Source organism: Trichosurus vulpecula, chromosome 4 (genome assembly GCF_011100635.1).
Source record: "Trichosurus vulpecula isolate mTriVul1 chromosome 4, mTriVul1.pri, whole genome shotgun sequence".
Classification (NCBI taxonomy): Eukaryota; Metazoa; Chordata; class Mammalia; order Diprotodontia; family Phalangeridae; genus Trichosurus; species Trichosurus vulpecula.
In genome coordinates this window covers 169,411,870-169,428,770 of record NC_050576.1, presented here as the reverse complement: position 1 = coordinate 169,428,770, position 16,901 = coordinate 169,411,870, and the positions used below count along the sequence as shown (strand labels likewise).

At 44.7% G+C, this 16,901-nt stretch overlaps 1 protein-coding gene across 2 annotated transcripts in view; it reads left to right on the top strand.

Moving 5' to 3' along the window:
- The first annotated feature begins 763 nt into the window (after positions 1–763).
- The window catches only part of YPEL2 (yippee like 2), a 68,058-nt gene continuing 51,920 nt past the window's right edge, over positions 764–16,901 (top strand). Inside the window, exon 1 of one of the 2 annotated variants that reach the window (XM_036754992.1) lies at positions 764–940. The gene's annotated coding sequence lies outside the window, so the exon portion shown is untranslated. Of the gene's footprint in view, positions 941–1,577; positions 1,614–16,901 lie in introns of those variants that run through there. The other variant, XM_036754993.1, reaches the window with a different exon arrangement.

Sequence of the window (16,901 nt, the reverse complement as noted above, 5' to 3'; positions counted from 1 at the left end):
ATGGTCCTGAGAAAATTTTTACTTGGGACCTGGGCACCAACTAGGTTATTTTAGGGGTATAGGAGGGACTGGGTAGGAATTAAACTCCAGGGTGAAGGCCATTCTAGCTTGGCCTCCCAGCCCAGTGTTGCATGGGTACACAAGGCTTAACCCATACTATATTAAAAAGTCCAGCGTTTCCTAATAGATACATATCACATACCCTTTCCTTCCCCCACTGCCCACCCCATGCCCCCGAAAGTGCAGCTCTGCAGTGGTTGAATGAAGTAGCACAGACTGGGGGTGTAGGGACTGTGGATATCTATTTCTCCTCTTCTTTAAAGTCTTGTCTCGCTTAGCAAAACTCATACGTGGGCCAAGAAGGCCAGGGTATATACCCCAAATCTAAATAAACAATCTCCTGACGCTGAAGGCACACCCCACCCTGATCACCCCTTTCCTCTGACACCTACCACCACCCTTCCCCCGGTCTCGATTCAAAAAGGCTGAGCCTCCCGGGCCACGCAGGACTCGGCCAGGACCCAGGGCCCAGGCTGTGTGGTCCCTACCTCAGTCCACTCCCCGCAACCCAACTGGCACGAGCTGTGGGGGCAGGGAAGAAGGGGGGGCGGAGCTCCATCTACAGCTGATTGGCTCCGCGCGGAAGGGCTGCGGCCACCCTCAGCCAACCGGCTGCGTGTTGCTATGTGCCGAGCAGTGGGGATAGGCGCGGGGGCGCGTCCGTCACCTGGCAGCCCCCGGCCCGGTCCGGGAGGGATGCGGCGCCGCGGCGGCAGTGGAGGCGACTGTGGCTTTAAGAGGGGAGCGCGAGCGGAGCCCGGGATCCGAGCCGGGCCGCCTCCTCCAACCGCGCAGCGGAGCCGAGCAGAGTAGAGTCGAGCAGAGCAGAGCTGAGCTAAGCCGAGCTCTGGCCGGAGCCGGATCGCCTGGTCAAAGCGGGGTGAGTGCTGGGACTGGGGCTCCCGGAGGGAGGCCCGGGTGTCGGGGGCGGCGGCGGGAGCTGGAGCCAGGCGGGGGTAGCTGGGGTGGGCATAGCTTCGGACCCGGGCGTGGGTGTGGGCGTGGGGAGCTCTCTAGCAGCCGCCACCTCCGGTGCTCCCCATCTCCGGACCTGCTGCCCGGCTTGGGGCGCCAGGCACCGGGGTCGAGGCCATCCATGCCTCAGCTTGCCTTACTGGCTCCCGTGCCTCCGGGTTCCGGAGCTGGGCGCGGGGCGCTGAGCTCCCGGGCTTGGGGGGAACCGGTAGCCCAGAGCGCCACGTGACCGGTTTGTTTACAAACACAGCCGGCGGGCCCCGAGAGCTGCTGCTGCGGGCGCCGGCTCTGGGGGCACTGGGGTCCGGGTTGCGGGGTCTGAGGTCCGGGAGTGTCCTCGCCGGCGGCTCCGGACTCGGCCAATCTTTTGCGTCTCTTGGCCGGCTTCCTCCGGTGCCTAGAAGCTGGGCAAGGACCCCAAAGTGCGGCTCTAGGACCAGTAGCCCAGAAGTGGCCCAGGGAGGTTGGGGACCAAAAGAGCGAGCCCTCGGACTTGCCGGAGACCCGACTGCCTTGGCAAGGCTTTCTTGAAAGAGCGTTAGACCCCAGCTTCACTTCTCTTCGGAGCCCCGTCCCAGGTCTGATTTGCTGAGCTGAGATCATCCTCTGGCCCCAGTGACTAGGCTTGGGAGTAGTTGGGGGGGAAGGTGGAAGGTCTGGGTCCCCTACTGAGCCCTCTCCCTACTTCGGGTGACTCTTGCCCTGGGCAGCTTCTGGGTCATCATAGTGGCCGCAAGCTCCTAGGGGGCGCTGGCATGTGGTGCTGCCTTTTCCCGTGGTCTAGAAGAGCTCCCAGGATGCGGGGACCTTGTCCACATCTCTTGGGACGGGGCTCACCAGCCTCCCCCTTTCCAGGCTACTAGTGTGAAAGGTAACTACCACTGAGCCCCTGTTTATCTCCCAGCCTCAAAGGTGGATGAGGAAGAGAAGAGGGATGCCTTGTCCCCTTTCCTCACCCTGCCCTAGTACACCTGGAGACCCCCTGCTCCTCACCACTGGGCAATCACCCCCATCTCCCCTCCCGGCAAAGATAGCACCCCAAGCTACCCAGGCAAAGGCAAAGTGAGGGGGGGCAGGTCCTTGACTTTCTTTGGATCCCAGACCTCCCCTTCTTTGGACTTTAACACCTTGTTTATTCCATTTCCCTTTCTGTTTGTTTTTCTCCCAGCTAGGCAGTTAACACTGTTTACTTCCTGATCACTATGTCTGCGTTCTGGTATTTGAGAGACTAATGCCTCTTTTTGCGGATGATAAAGAGGCCTATGACTTTAAAATCAAGGTGTTTCTCTCTTGGTTATTTAAACTGTATTCCACAGTCGGCTTTACACTCTCAGAAAAGAGCATGACTGCCAGGATCTTTTGATTCGCAGATGAAAGATTGTGCATCAATTTCTTTTAGATTTTATATCTTACTTGTTTCTTTACCTGTCTAGAAGATCTATCTACCTTGGTTCCCCATAGGGTCTTCTCTGAGTTACTTTGTGAAAAGTTAGCAAGTAGGGGAACAGCTGTCTTTTCAACTAAATTGGACCACAGTCAGGCTGAGGCTGAGGCTGAGGCTGAGGCTGAACCCGAGGGTGAGGGTGAGGGTGAGGGCTGACTGGGTATCTGGCCCAGAGAAGGTCTGGTGAAAAATAAGCTATTTGCTTCCCTTCATCTCATAAATACATTAGAGCTGGGTAGGACCTTGAAATTCATCCAATTCCATCTCTTCATGTTGATTGTGGAGAAAACTGAGCCTCCAAAAGGGCAATGAATTGCCTAAGATAAGATATCTAGGCAGAAAGAACCCCTTAGGCCAAGTTCTTAGTGTTTTGTGTTTATGGGAGTGGGGACTCTTGGTATTTATCTTATCTTTCATTGATACACCTTTGGAGACCCTCCTAAAGACTTTGTCTCTACTGCTTTCCCCTCCCTTCTCTATCTCCCTACACTTTGGCTGAATCTTGCTTCTGAAGTTTTTCTTTCCATTTTCTTCTCTTTGTGACTATGATGTGGGTGGGCAGCCTTAGAACCTGACAGCCCTGGAGGCTGAATTTCCATCCCTGAAGAACAAGTCCTGCCTAAGGAGCAATTGTTTAAACCCGGGTATTATCCTCTGACCCAAAGGGACTGAGTGTCTCTTGGTTAGAAAAAGCAAGAGTTTAAGGTATAAGAGTTTAAGGCAGCTCATTCCCCCTTTTGCGTTGGCTTTTGCTTGTCAGAATTCTTACCTGAAAGTCTGAGTTCTTGTTTTTTAGTATTTTGATAAGTGTATTTCAGTATCATTGGATCCTTAGGTAATCCTATGTATTTATTTTATGCATTTAAAAGCATTTATTTTGAGAAGAGCTAAGTAGGCTTCACCAGATTGCTAAAAGGGGTCAATGACACAAAAGTTAAGAACCCTTGTTTTAGGGTATGGGAGATGTGCTTTGAGGTTCACAAAGCATTTTACAGATATTATTTCATTTAATCTTCACTACCCTGAAAGACAGGTGCAGTTATGATCCCTATTTTATAAATGGGGAAACTTAGCTTCTGACAGATCAAGTGACTTGCCCAGGGTCTCAGAGCTAATAGGTAAGTTCTGTGGAAGTATCCCTGAGATGAATATGTCTGTTCAACAGTATCTGAGACAGGATTTGAACTCTATTCTTCTGATCTTTGTCCAGTGCTGTCCACTATACTACGCTTTTATTTAGAAGCCAGACTCCAGAAGGCCTGACTTGAATGAAGGACTAGACCTAGAACTTGTAGGCTGGGTACAAATATCCCTCATCAGGGAGAAGCAACCTGTGGGGAGCTTTCTTCTTGAAAGACAGACTGTCATATAAGACAGATTAGCTTAATGTGCTCTTATACTAGGACAGGGGTTCTTAACCTGGGGTGCATGAGCAGATTTCAAGAACTTGGATGGGAAAAATCTTTCCATCTTTATTTTTACTAACCTCTAATTAAAATTTAGTATTTTTTCAGTCATGAATGTAAGCAACAAAACCTTGAGAAGGGATCCATGTAACCATTATAAAAGGGGTCCTTTACACACAAAAAAGGCTGAAAACCCTCTGCTAGAGTGTTGAGATGATGAAAAAAGTGAAGGGTCTTAGAAATGTGAGGTTCACAGAGGGAGGAGAGAACTCCACTGTCAGCTTGGCTACCTAGCCAAACATCAGACTGGTGGTGGCCTAGGTCATGGTCAGTCTAGGTGGAAAGCCTTTACTTTTCCTTTTGCCTCCTGGGCTCAGGTGGTTGTGAAGGATGTATAATCCCCCTGCTTCTGAGCTGCAAGTGAATCCTGGATTATAATAGCATTGGCCAGGGCTGGGATGGGAGTGAGGAGTAGAGAGAGAATGGAGTCCTGCTGGCTGTGGTTATTGTTGTATGAGGCTATTGTTATGTTTCATGTGTCCTAGTGGCTTTTAGGGGGTTGTACAGGCGTGTGCTTGGGGCCATTAACAATTCCTGGCAGCCAGAAGTAGAAAATGTTGATTATGCTTATTTCAAAATCTCCCCTAGCCTAGGCTGTATAGCCTGGGGGAAGGGCAGACTCATAATAACTTTTGTTGGAGGGAGGGTTGCACTGGGGTGTAGGGAGGGTGACCTTTGTTTATCTACAAGCTTATATTAAAAAGCAGAACAGAGGTTCTTGTTTGTTTTTTTTTCTCTCTGTGCCCCAGCCTCAGTTCTTGGACAGCTTGGTGTACCTGAGTGCGTTAGAGTTCTTACCCTGCTTAACCTCTTGTCTCTGAAGCTCTCTAACCCCTGGGACTCAATGTAAACCCTACCCAGTTGATTTATCCATATATCTGATTTTCCCTGATTTTAACTGTGGTCTAGACACTTGTGTGTGGAGCAGTCTCTGAATCATCATTAGATTGTGAGTGCTTTGAAGGCAAGGATTGTCTTTTGTTTTTTCTTTATATCACTTGGTGCTTACCACAGAGCCTTAATTTTACTTAAATTAATCAAAGCTTCAATTCCCTTTTAGAAAGGACTAAGTGACAAAACTAGAATTCAAGTGAAATGTGCTTTATATGGGAACATTAAGTACAGTAGCTTCCCTCCCCACCTCCCCTTCTTTTTCTCTTTCTGAGAAATTAGGTTTGGAAGCTACCAGTGTAGAAATGTCCTTCACCTATTTGGCCAAGGATGTCATGTGCTTAGGGTTGAGTTTTTTGTTCTTGTTTGTATCTTGGAGAAAAGACTTAAGGATAAATCCAAGAATGACGATGTTCAAGTGGCCTAGCTTAGTATAACATCTGGTTGGGTAGCCAGCTAACAGTAGAGCTCCTAGTGTGTGAGCCTCATGTTGTCAGTGCCTTCCACATCCTTCTTCATCATTCCAACCCCTTCCAAGATGGGATTTGTTAGTCTGATGGTGTCAGACTCAGCCTGACCATGTCTTTATAAGGCCTCTCACCAAAGTTACTAGGTGCTGTGGCAGAGATCTGTTTCTTTTAAGATGAAATCAAAGATGTTTCTTCTTAGACTTCAAGTCCCTTGCATTTAGACTAACAGTTGATAGTGGATGATCCATGTGCTTATGGCGATGGTCCTCCAAGATGTGCTACTGACTCCTAGTCCAGTGAGTAGTTTTTGTTGTTCTGTCATTTTTGGTCACATTTGACTCTTTGCCAACCCTATTTAGGGCTTTCTTGGCAAAGATACTGGAGTGGTTTGCCATGTCCTTTTCCAGCTCATTTTATAGATAAAAGAAACTGAGGCAAACAGGGTTAAGTGACTTGCCCAGGGTCAAGTCAGTCATTTTCCAGTTGTGTCCAATTCTTCATGACCCTATGTGTGGTTTTCTTAGCAAAGATACTAGAATGGTTTGCCATTTCCTTCTCCACTTCATTTTACAGATAAGGAAACTGAGGCAAACAAGCAAGTTAATTGACTTGCCCAGGGTCACACAGCTTACTTAAGTGTCTAAAGCCTGATTTGAGTTCAGGAAGATAAGTATTCCTGGTTCCAAGCCCCAGTGCCCTATCCACTGTGCTACCTAAGAAAAGTCAATGATGGGGACTTGGGTCAGGCAGGACCTGCTGTAGTCAGTTATTCTCAGTGGGAGTAGCTGATCAAAAGCCAGAAGATATCAAAAACCTGGATTCTGGATTCTGGGGTGGAAGAGATTTCCCCTCACCTCTTTTTCTAAGGGCAGGAATTATTATTAGGAATCATCATTAGCTTCTGAACTGCTTAAGGATGAGGATTGTCTTTTGCTTTTCCTTGTAGCCCCAGTGTTTACCATAGTCCCACCATGGCATTGGGGTGGGATGGTAGCTGATCAAGAAGCAGAAGTCCCTTAAGCTTTTCCTGCTTTTCTTCCTTTCTATTTCTGAACTTAAAGCTTTTTTTTCCCTCTGAAACCTTCTAAGCTTAAAAAAGGTTTGCAAATACATATATTTTACATATATTATCTCATTTGAGCCTCGAAACAATCCTGGGAGATGGAGTCTTGTTATAAGCACTCTCCCATTTATAAATGGAGGAAACTGAGTCTGAGAGGTTAAGGAACCTGGCCTAGCCTCACACACCCTCCTAATTTTTGAGGTAGGATTCGCTCCAACACACTACTGTGCCCTCTCTAAACAGAGGCTGTATTTTCTAGGTCTTCTTCTGACAAAAATTAGGGTAACCACAAGTAATTACACTTCAGGGGTAGAGGCTGAGGTACAGAGAGGTTCCTAATTTTAGGGTGAGGAGGTCACCTTATCAGTAGAAAAATACCCCCCTTAAATTAGAGGAGATAAATGAAGACTCAATCATGCCACTTAGAGTTGGAAGGACCTTGGAGGCCAATTTTCAACCCCTTCATTTTTATTTTTTATTTATTTTTTTTGTTTGTTTTTTTGACCCCTTCATTTTTAGACTCACTTCCAGTTCTAGTATTTTCTGACTCTTTAATTTAGTGATTTGCCCAAGGTCAACACAGCTTGTTAGTGGCAATCTGGGACTAAAACTCAGGTCATCTGGTTTTCCAGCCCAGGGCTCTTAACTACATCACAGCCTGAAAAGATGCCAACTCCTGACCTAATTAAGTCTTGGTCATCCAATACAATTTCCTGCAACCAATGAAAAGCCAAAGCAGAGGGATGGGTCTCACTCTTCTGTGATGTGGCAGAGAGAGGAGAGTTCCATAAAGGGGCACCACCCAAATTCTGCAGCCAGATCATCCAGTTGGGTCAGGAACACCTTGGGGTCCACCCTGTGTGTCCTAAGCATTGGGGAGATTGGGAAAGATACCAGAGGCATTTGGGTCTCCTGTGGTTTCCCAGACCTTGATCTGGGATGACTATATGGCTAGAGGGCTAGGACATAATTCCTTCCTAGATGCTAAAGTTCCCCTAATACTTCCTTAAGTCTCTCTTCTTTTTGGGTGGTAAAGGGAGGTTAGAAGTTAGGTGTATGGCACTGAGGCTGAATAGATTGGAGTTCTGAAATGAATGTCATCATTGACTGAGTCACATTGTATGTCCTGATAGAATGTGTTTGTTATGTCTTGACTTGATTAATATTCAAAACTTCCAGGTAGGAGGGTCAAGATAAGAGTTCTTTATTAGATGTATGAATAGGGGTGAGGATGATTCTTCTGGAATCTTGGGCTAATGATATGCATGTATTAATTAATGGCTTTTGCATAACTCTAGGTATTCTGGCCACTGCTGCTGCTTCTTCAGAGCCAGTGAAGAGTGGTAAAGAATAGTTAATTAGCATTGATAACTTACTAATGCCCACTGGCAAGGGAAGCTAATTGTTTACCTTATTAATGCTTATCCCAGAACTTCCTAAGCTCTCTTCCCCTTTTTTCCTTTCTTTACTTATGTCTCTTTCTTCGTGTATGTGTGTGGGTACGTACATATGTGAATGTGTGTGTGTGCATGTGTATGTGTGTATGTGTGTGTGTGTGTATTGTGAGCTTGGGTGTTGTGAGCACGTGTGTGAATGTGTTCATAGAATTTCAGGGTTGGCAGGGGCCTTGATTTCCCTCTGCCTATGTCTCTCCATGAATATAATTGTGTCTCCTCCTCACCCCTCCCTTTGCCTTTGTCATTCTGTCTTTTCCCTTTTCCCTGTTTCATCTTCTCCTCCCACACAAACTATCCATAATCTAAAACTAAAGCCCTCTCTATTAGTAATTTGTTGTACTAATTCAGTTTATTTTGTGTCAGTACAAAAGTTGGTGAATCATACTTTTTGCAAAGTTTAAAAAAACTAAGCATATTTTTTTATTATATGGTTCTTGATTAATTTCCCTTCCCTCCCCTCTGACCCCCACGGTGTGCATTAGTGGAAAAAAAAAGATCCCTCCTCCTAAATAGAAACTTCAGTGAGGTTTTCTAGAAACAGGAAGGTGTTGTGAGGGAAAATGCCATTTCATTGCATCCAAACTCTGAATGGCCTTCCTGTTTCCCAATTTAAAATGAAAACTTTCCCCTCTCTTGCTGTGATGGTGCTTTAAGAGAAAATATACTTTTTGTTTGCAGTTAGCACATAGTTTACTACTATTCATAGTGCTTGAAGTTGGGGAGGAGAGAGCCCTGTGAGCAAGGATAGATGTTAATACATGCTTTACCAAAACCCAAGCTCCTACTGATGGTGTGGTCTGGGATCTTTGGGTCTGGTTCAGAGGTGGGATTCGGCTGGCTCACACCGGTTCAGCAGAACCAGTACCTAATTTTAGGTTGAGTTTGGCGAACCGGTGGGTAGTGGGGAGAATCGGTTGTTAGTTTCTTTGAATCCCACCACTGGTCTGGTTGGTAAATTTTAAGCCAAGATGTGACCCCAAAGCTGCAGTGACTTCATGCAAATGTGTTAATCAGGGCCCTTATGATCCTCAGAGCCACAGCAAGAAAACCCTGCCCATTTGCTTTCATTTAGGTTTTATGGATTCCTTTTGTTTTTGCATCTCATTCTCGAATATACTGCACCTTCCTTCCTCTGCCCCTACACCAAACCATTCCTTGGAAGAAAGACACGAAAAGAAAACAGTGCATCTAAACCACCCACTGAACTTGACCGCATATGGGACTGTCCTGACCTGTAGTCCCCCACCCCTTAACAAATGGAGAAAGGTGTATTTTCTCATCTCATTTCTGGAGCCAAACTTAGTCATAATTACATAGCATTCAGTTTAAAATGTCCTTCTTATTTGTATTATTATAGTCATTGTATATATTTTTGCTTATTTCACTCTCAATTCATGTATGTCTTACTGTGTTTCTCAGAATTCCTTATATTAAATGCCCAACTTGTATGAAAAGCTGGCACACAAAAGGCTGGGAAGAGCTACATTCCAATCCTGACACTTACTGGCTGTGTGACTGTGGACAAGTTAGTTTACCTCTGAGCCTCAGTTTCCTCATAAAATGGTTATAATAATACCTGTAGTACCTTCCTCACAAGGTTGATATAAGGCTCCAATGAGATAATACTGTATAATGATAATAATAATAAATAATAAAGATAATAAATAACACATAACACATGATTCACCCTTTCATCGTACCCTCCAACCCATTCTTGTCTACAGTGAACTAGCTCTGGAAGAGAAGAGGTTTTTAGTTTGAAAATTACCTGTTCATTGTTCACATGCAGAAGAGAAAGCTAGAAATTTGCTGCATACTTGGGCTTTTTTCCCCTTCTGTAAACAGTTTCTTAATAGTTAATAATTCCATCTCTGGAATTAGGGACAGCTGGAAAATCATAGCATCAGGGGAATTTTGGGCTGAAAGGGATCTTAAATATCGTATAAGGCAGTTCCTTCATTTTACGTATGAGGAAACTGAGAGCCAGAGTCACACAGATAAGAAGTGGCAGATCTGCGATTAGAACCCAGGTTCTTTTCCTCCCAGATCCCATGCTCTTTCTCCTTTATATCAGATTGGCTACAAAGGCATCCTTTTTAAAAAGAATTTTGTGTCTCTTTGTCTAGTTCTTACATTTACACATTAAACTTAATCTCCAGATTCTGTGTATGAAAACGCAGGGATCCCAGCAACAGATGGAAGAGTCTGGAGTTTTGAAAACTTAATTTGAAATTGGAAGGTTAAAGTGGGACAGAATGAGGCAGTTGAGGACTGAATTGTATTGGCAGGTTATGAGATTGGTGATATGGCTGTCTTTGGTCTCAAGATCTTTCTTCTTTTCTGGGCTTATGGGAGTCTCAATTGGAGCTTCTTGGGACTGGTAATAGTACCTGCTTTGTCAATAAACAGCAAAAGAGGACTAATCTGCACAATGAATTTAACATCCTGTTCTCCACAGGGGTAATGTGGGGGATAAAGTGAATGAAGGCTGTGTTTTCTTGCACTTTCTCTGAAATCAGCTGCTATTCTGTTCTAGGTTTTCAGGTGAGAAGCTATTTCTAAGTCTGACCTAGCAGGTGTCTGCCAGACCATGTATCTTAATTGGTGTTCCACCTGTGTTTAAGGACCAAAAAGAAATGAAGCTCATGAACCCTAGAGCCCAAAGAAACAGCCAGGAAAAAGGGCTATATTTCTTATTCTACTCTTGTCGTCTCTTCAGGAGGGCCTGTTTTTCATTTTAGGTCAAGGGTGGGCCTGATTACAGTGGGATGGATTGGATAGTCTCAAGCAGGCAACCTCAGAAATTTGTTGTCACTTATCCCAAATCATGGACATCCTTTGGGGGATGGAGGATGGGGAGAAAGTTATTAGAAAGCATTTCAGAATTGGCTAGAAGCTCTCTATATTTTACAGATGAGACCCAGAGAAGTGTTTGGGGTGACATAGCAAGTTGGTGGTAGAGCTAACTGCCATAAAATCTTGTGTTCCCATTGTCTTCTAAAAGTTTTCGAAGTGCTTTGAGGTAGGTAGTACCTAGCATGACCAGGTTGAAAAAGGGCTGGGGTTGAAAAAGAAACACAGGGAACTGGGAGCATTAAGCACAATAATTTACCTTCTGATACTGGGGCTCCTCAAACAAGGTTGAGTGAGGAATGAGGCATCCCTTATCAATCAGTATGTCAGTGTTGGGGATACAGAAAGACAAAAGAAAGTCCCTGCCCTCAAGGAACTTACAATCTAATTATTGGAACTAATACCTAATTATTAGGTATAATTATTATCTAAACTATAAGCAGCAGCTTATACTACTGTATGCTGGACATCTCTTGCAGCAGCAAATTGAGATAGATGAGTCCCTAGGCTCAACCAAACTAGCTTACTTGGTGTTAAACACTTTATATCTCCATCTCTATGTCTCTGCACAAGCTGTCCCTCATGCCTAAAATGCCCTCTCTCCTCACTTCAGTCTTTTTTTCTCTTTCAGTTTAGCTTTCTTCAAAGCTTAGCTCAAATGCCACCTGAGAGGTAGAGGCAGTGTGTGGGTATAATGGATAAACCATGGGACTTAGAGACAGGAAGACTTGGGACCTCCGACGTAGGAGCTTGTGTGAGTGGTTAACCCTTCATCTCTATGATGGGAGGTTTAGCCAAAGTGGTCTCTAGGGTTCCTTCTACCTCTAAATCCTATTAAATTCTCATATGAGGCTTCATGTGATTTCCCCAGCTACTAGTGTCTTTTACCTTATCTTTATTTTATATACTGTGTAAATGTTATCTTCTCTTTCCCTAGTCCCCCCCTGAAGGTAAATTCCTTGAGATTAGAGCCTGTTTCGCTATATTTCCAGTGCCTAGCACAAAGTAGGTATTTAATAAATGCTTGTCGATTGAGTTCACATATACAAGAGAATATCTGAGGGACCTGAAGTTTTCTTCAGTGGCCCAACCAGTTCCCACCCAGCTTACCAGAGGATCAAATCTTATAGGAAGTTCAGGAAGATGCCCTGCGCATCTTATGAAGTGATAGAATGTGTGTGGTCCAGAAGACAAGATGTGACCACATTGCTTGATGAGCAATATGGCTGTAATGAGAAATTTCCATAAGTAATGGCAGATCAGAGACATAATTGTCCCCCTATAGCTCCAAGTCTTAATATTAAATCTATCAATACAGGGGATTCAGGCTCAGTTGCCCCTATGAGGTAGAGTCTGCTGGCAGGAGATAGTTTGCCATTTAACCTAAATGCTAAAACCAAGCCAAAAATGGTCTATTGTAAAATATTGACCAATTAATTAAGGATTTATTAAGCACTTACTACTACCAGGCAATGGGGATAAAAATCCAAAGAATGAAATGGCTGGGTAGAACCTATTTATGTACGTAAAGAGATGAAAAAGACTGGCCCAGGAGTGCTATTCAATTTTAGGGTCTTAACAACCCATCTTTAGAAAACCAGTTTTCTCTTTGTACCTGTTTTAGTGTAGGGGTTAAAACTGTCAATTGAAAAATCTAAGGTAGTCTTTTCACCTGATGATAAGACAACCAACCAGTGACCTAACCACCACAAAACTCCAGCTTCCACTTAATTAGATGCAAACAGTCAGGATGCTCCAGGAGAATTGCCTCTTCTCCATGCAGATGTTGTGACAGCTGCAAGGCCCACGTGCAGCCACCCCCCCTACGCCCCCAGCAAAGCCGTGAATGAATGAATAGCCATGTGGTGAATACATTTACTTTGCTAACAGATGTTTCAAAGGCCTAAACCAGCATCCCCAAGCAAAACTCCCTTTGCTGGAGGGCTAGTCCTAGATCCTGCCCCTGGCCCATGCCACATACCAGGCTGATAGATTTCATGACCTCTGAATTCAAGGTCTCTCAACCTGGAACCTGTTCTGGAGTGCCTGCTTTAGGTGAGGAGTTGAACTTCACAGTTCTTAGAGTCTTCATCTGCTTCTCAACATATTTGTGAAATCAATGTAGTCCTTTTTATCAGAGGTGGAAGAGAGGTCCATTTGATTTATGAAGAATGTTTCTTTGATTGTGATTTCTTGGGTGTTCAGATTAGTTTTCAGCCTCATCTGGGCCTGATACTAAATGATGTATATTTTTTTTAAATCAAAAGATGAGAACTTATACAACACTTCCTAATAAGTATTGTCCTCTTCAAAGCATTCAGTTGGAACAAAGCATTCAGTTTCAAAGAACATTTTGAATTTTGTAAACCTTAGACTAGAGCTAGTATTACCAAGGACCTGTCTGGTTCTCTTGAACTTCCAAAATCATCTTTGGGGCCTGCAACATATTCTTTGGACAGTCCTCAGTGGTGGCATATCTTTGCTCTTTAAGGGTATATTTGGTTTTTGGAAGGCTTTGTGTTCAGTCAGAGCCAAGCTTGGCACATCATGTGGGCGATCAAGCTTGCAATAATACCATTTTGTATATACCTACAATGCCAGGAGGCTGAGTTTCTTGTGTAGTCTGGGATCTGGTAGTTCCCCTAAAGGCATCCCAAGCATGTTCGAGCAATCTTGGCACTGATGGAATAAGTATTTAGCCTTGCTAGGTGACTACTGGGGAAAAGCAGCCTTATTTCAGATCTTTAAGTTTGGGTCAGTCTATCTTGAATATAACTCTAAAAATAGCTTTTGAAAATGATTGTTTCCCTTGTACATAATTAAAGGAGACTTGGGGGTTTGTTTTTTTAGGGTGACTATGATTTGTGTGGTTTGAAGTCATAATTTCTTTTGGATGAGATTATTAGAATCATGGGACCATAGAGTTAGAGATGGAAAGAACCTTAGAGACCATTTAATCCAAACCCCCTTTGGCTGCTTTCTTTGGAAGAAAGCCACTTACTTTGCTGTTTCTTGTCTGGAGAAATAACAGTAACTTGCCTTCATACCACTTTCAGGTTTGCAAAGTGCTTTGCAGAAATTATCTTTTTATTTGATCACAGCAAAAAAGTAGGTGCTAGGAATGATGCTAAATTTTGTTTCAAAGCTAGGAAAGAAGAGATCATCACAATTGTCTAACTTGCTGGCAGAACTCCTTAAAGAGGAAGGTTGGAACTCATGTTTTAGAGACATCTCTAAGGTTGGGGGAGGGTTTATGTACAGCAAAGCTCAGTGTATGACTTATACTCCTGAACTTCTTCCCCTAACCCCAACCCCTTCCTTACCAATGAAGCATTTAAGGAAGTCTCAAAAGAGAATTGTCACAAAGGTCAACATTGTACCTGGGGAGTACTGACTGAGTCTGGTTGTCTAATTAGATTTTTCACCACCAGACCAAATCCTCCCAATCCTGTCACTTCTATCATGATGAAGGTTTGCTGGGGAACACTCACACAATTCCAACCTAGTGGCTCATGTGAAGAATAATGAGCTTGGTTTGGGGCCTGGTAGTATGAGGTGGGGAAGGCTTTGCACTAGCCCATAAAGCCCCCGGGCCTGCCAAGGTAAAATGGTGCTTCTGGGTTGAGATTATTGGGATTTTCCTGTTTTGGTTGTGGCTCATTCAGGAAAAGGCATCCGTCTGGGTGAAGAGTTTTGATCACACATGCTGGCAAGGTCTAGAATGTGCTGCTGGTGGACTTTACCCTTGATAGGGTGTTGCCAAGTTCCTTGTTTTTCATAATATTTCACATCTTTACTTCTCTTTCCTTTGCTGATAGGAGGGAGCCAGCTGCTGGTGGTAGGAAATCTTTCTTTAATTTTCACAGTGATAGATTATTACTTCATTTAAAATGGTGTTTAATTTGTACATGTGCCCTGAGGCTTTTAAATATTGAGCTTATTTGATTAGTTGGAAATCAATGTGGGCTTCACCAAAGCCCATGCCTGTCGTTTACAGAGGACAAAACAAAAGGCCCAGATGGTTTAAAGCTTATAGTGAGTTAGAAGCAGACTCTGCCCAAGGATCATTCGGAGCCCTGGACCTCATTCTTCCTCCCCGCCCCCCTTCTGTCCATCAAACATTATATTTACTCATGTTTTTCACCTGAGAATCCAGGACAAAGACATGGAAAGTAGTCTGGTTCCCCCCTCCCCCTCAGTGCATCTGGTAGGTAGTAGTTTCCTACTTAAAGCTTGTCTTTTTCATCTAATCCCTCCTTTCATCTTAGCCTTGCAGGCCTTCCCTGAATCCTCTTGTGCTAGTCTCTCCTTTCCCCTTCCTCTCTTCTTTCTCACACACCTGAGACAGTGGCTTTCTTCCCTTTCAACAAGCTACTTTCCCCCCCAACTCCCCACCAAAGAGGAGTTGAACAAGATGGCAGCAGGCCAAGTTGAGATTCTTCCTCAGCCTCTTAAAGGAGATTCTCCAGCTTCTGTGCCTGAGGAGGGCTCCCTGGGTGCTGATGAATTAGTGCCTTTGGCCCTTGGTTGTTTTTTGTTCAATACTGCAGTGAGGAGATTGTATAGTTGTGTGTGTGTGTGTGTGTGTGCGCGCGCGCGCATATCTGCTGGCATATGTACGTGCCTGTCTCTGAGACAGAAGATATTAATAAGTCTTAGGACCCAGGGTTGAGCAAAACCAGAACCTCTCTTCCTATTTGATTTTCCTCCTCCTTCTGAAGAACAGAAGTGAAAGAAGAAATAATCCTGCTCCCGGTAAATGCATAATTTAGAATCTGCCCTGTATGGATAAGAAAACAGACTCCGCAGCTGCTGTATAAACCCAGACTGGCAGCCAGGGGCTTGTTTTCTTTTCCTCCCGCAGTGTTTGCACAGGATGGGGGGTGGATGGGGTCAGAGCTTGTCCTCCCTTCCGCCCTGCCTTCCCCCATCCAGCCGACTGGACTTCAGAAGCATTTGGTCCAAGGAGAAGCTGTTTGTTCTCCCTCCTCCTGATCTTTCTAGTCTTCTACAGACTTCTGGGAGCTCCATCCTTCTGAGCTGCTGCATTTTCAGGATTTCATGGCCAGGGAACGAGGGAGGAGCTCAGCAAACCTCAAGTGGGTTATCAGGTTCTTCCTACCAGGGACATTTCATATTTTCATAGTAACTGACCCACAGTGGTTCAATTTTAGCCCCCCCAAATGTCCCTTTTATCAAAGGTAAACTTACAGCTGTTAGGGTATGACTCACTGGGGTGACTCTCCTGGGCTCTGCTTTGGAGGGGGGGGCATCACAAAGAAAGGGAAGGGAAGGTTTTGTGCCAGCCAATGGCTGGGTGGTGACTGTTGCGTATGTGGGACATTACCATCAGCAAATGTAACTTTAGGCAGGAATTTTGTTCCCATGTGGTATGAGTTTGAGAATCTTGGCCTGTGTGACTATAGTAGACAAGTCACCTTCTATAAAATGAGAGGGTCAGACTACGTAGATCACTAAAATCTCAAAAATCCAATGATTCTATACTAAATGAGGCCTCATTATGATGAGGACACATAAAAACACAGGGTAAGAAGTTTCCACCACTGTTTCTACCATTGTCATTGACTGGCTGAGTTGGCATTAATCCAACCGTAATTTTAAGACAGTACCATGCTGATTTGCCTTGGTGCTGATTGACGGCTCAGTCATACAGTAATGGGGAGATTGGGAATGCTTGGAGGACCTTCTTCTCTCACATGAAGTCCTGCCAGAAAGTGGTTCTGAGGCAACCTCCTGAGGAGAGGAAATGTTGTAGCAGTCCTGGAGACTGGATACTACTGAGTCCTCTGGTTGCCCCCAGCCCCTGCTGCCTTCTTCCCAGGCATCCTCAAATGTTCCTGTCACCACAGCAAGGCCCATAGGATTGCCCCTTTTCCCTCCCCCTCCCCCCCATGCTCCCTCAAGCTGCACCCTGTCCATTTCTGACAACTCTTCCTCTTCCATCTTCATTTCAACTTGATTTCACCCTTGATTAAAAATATGGAGTGGGGGAGAAGAGCACATCTTGTGCTCTGGGCCCTGTCATGTAGCCATGCCTACTCTAGGTCCATTTGGCAAAAGCTGGATGTCTCAGCTTTAACCTAGTCAGACCAAAGGTTTTCCTGGCTCAGTGCCCATGGAAGAGAAATACTTACACTCTTGAGCTCAGACTATTGGTACCTCAAGCCTGAGTGTTAATTCAACTAACATCCGTCTAGTTAA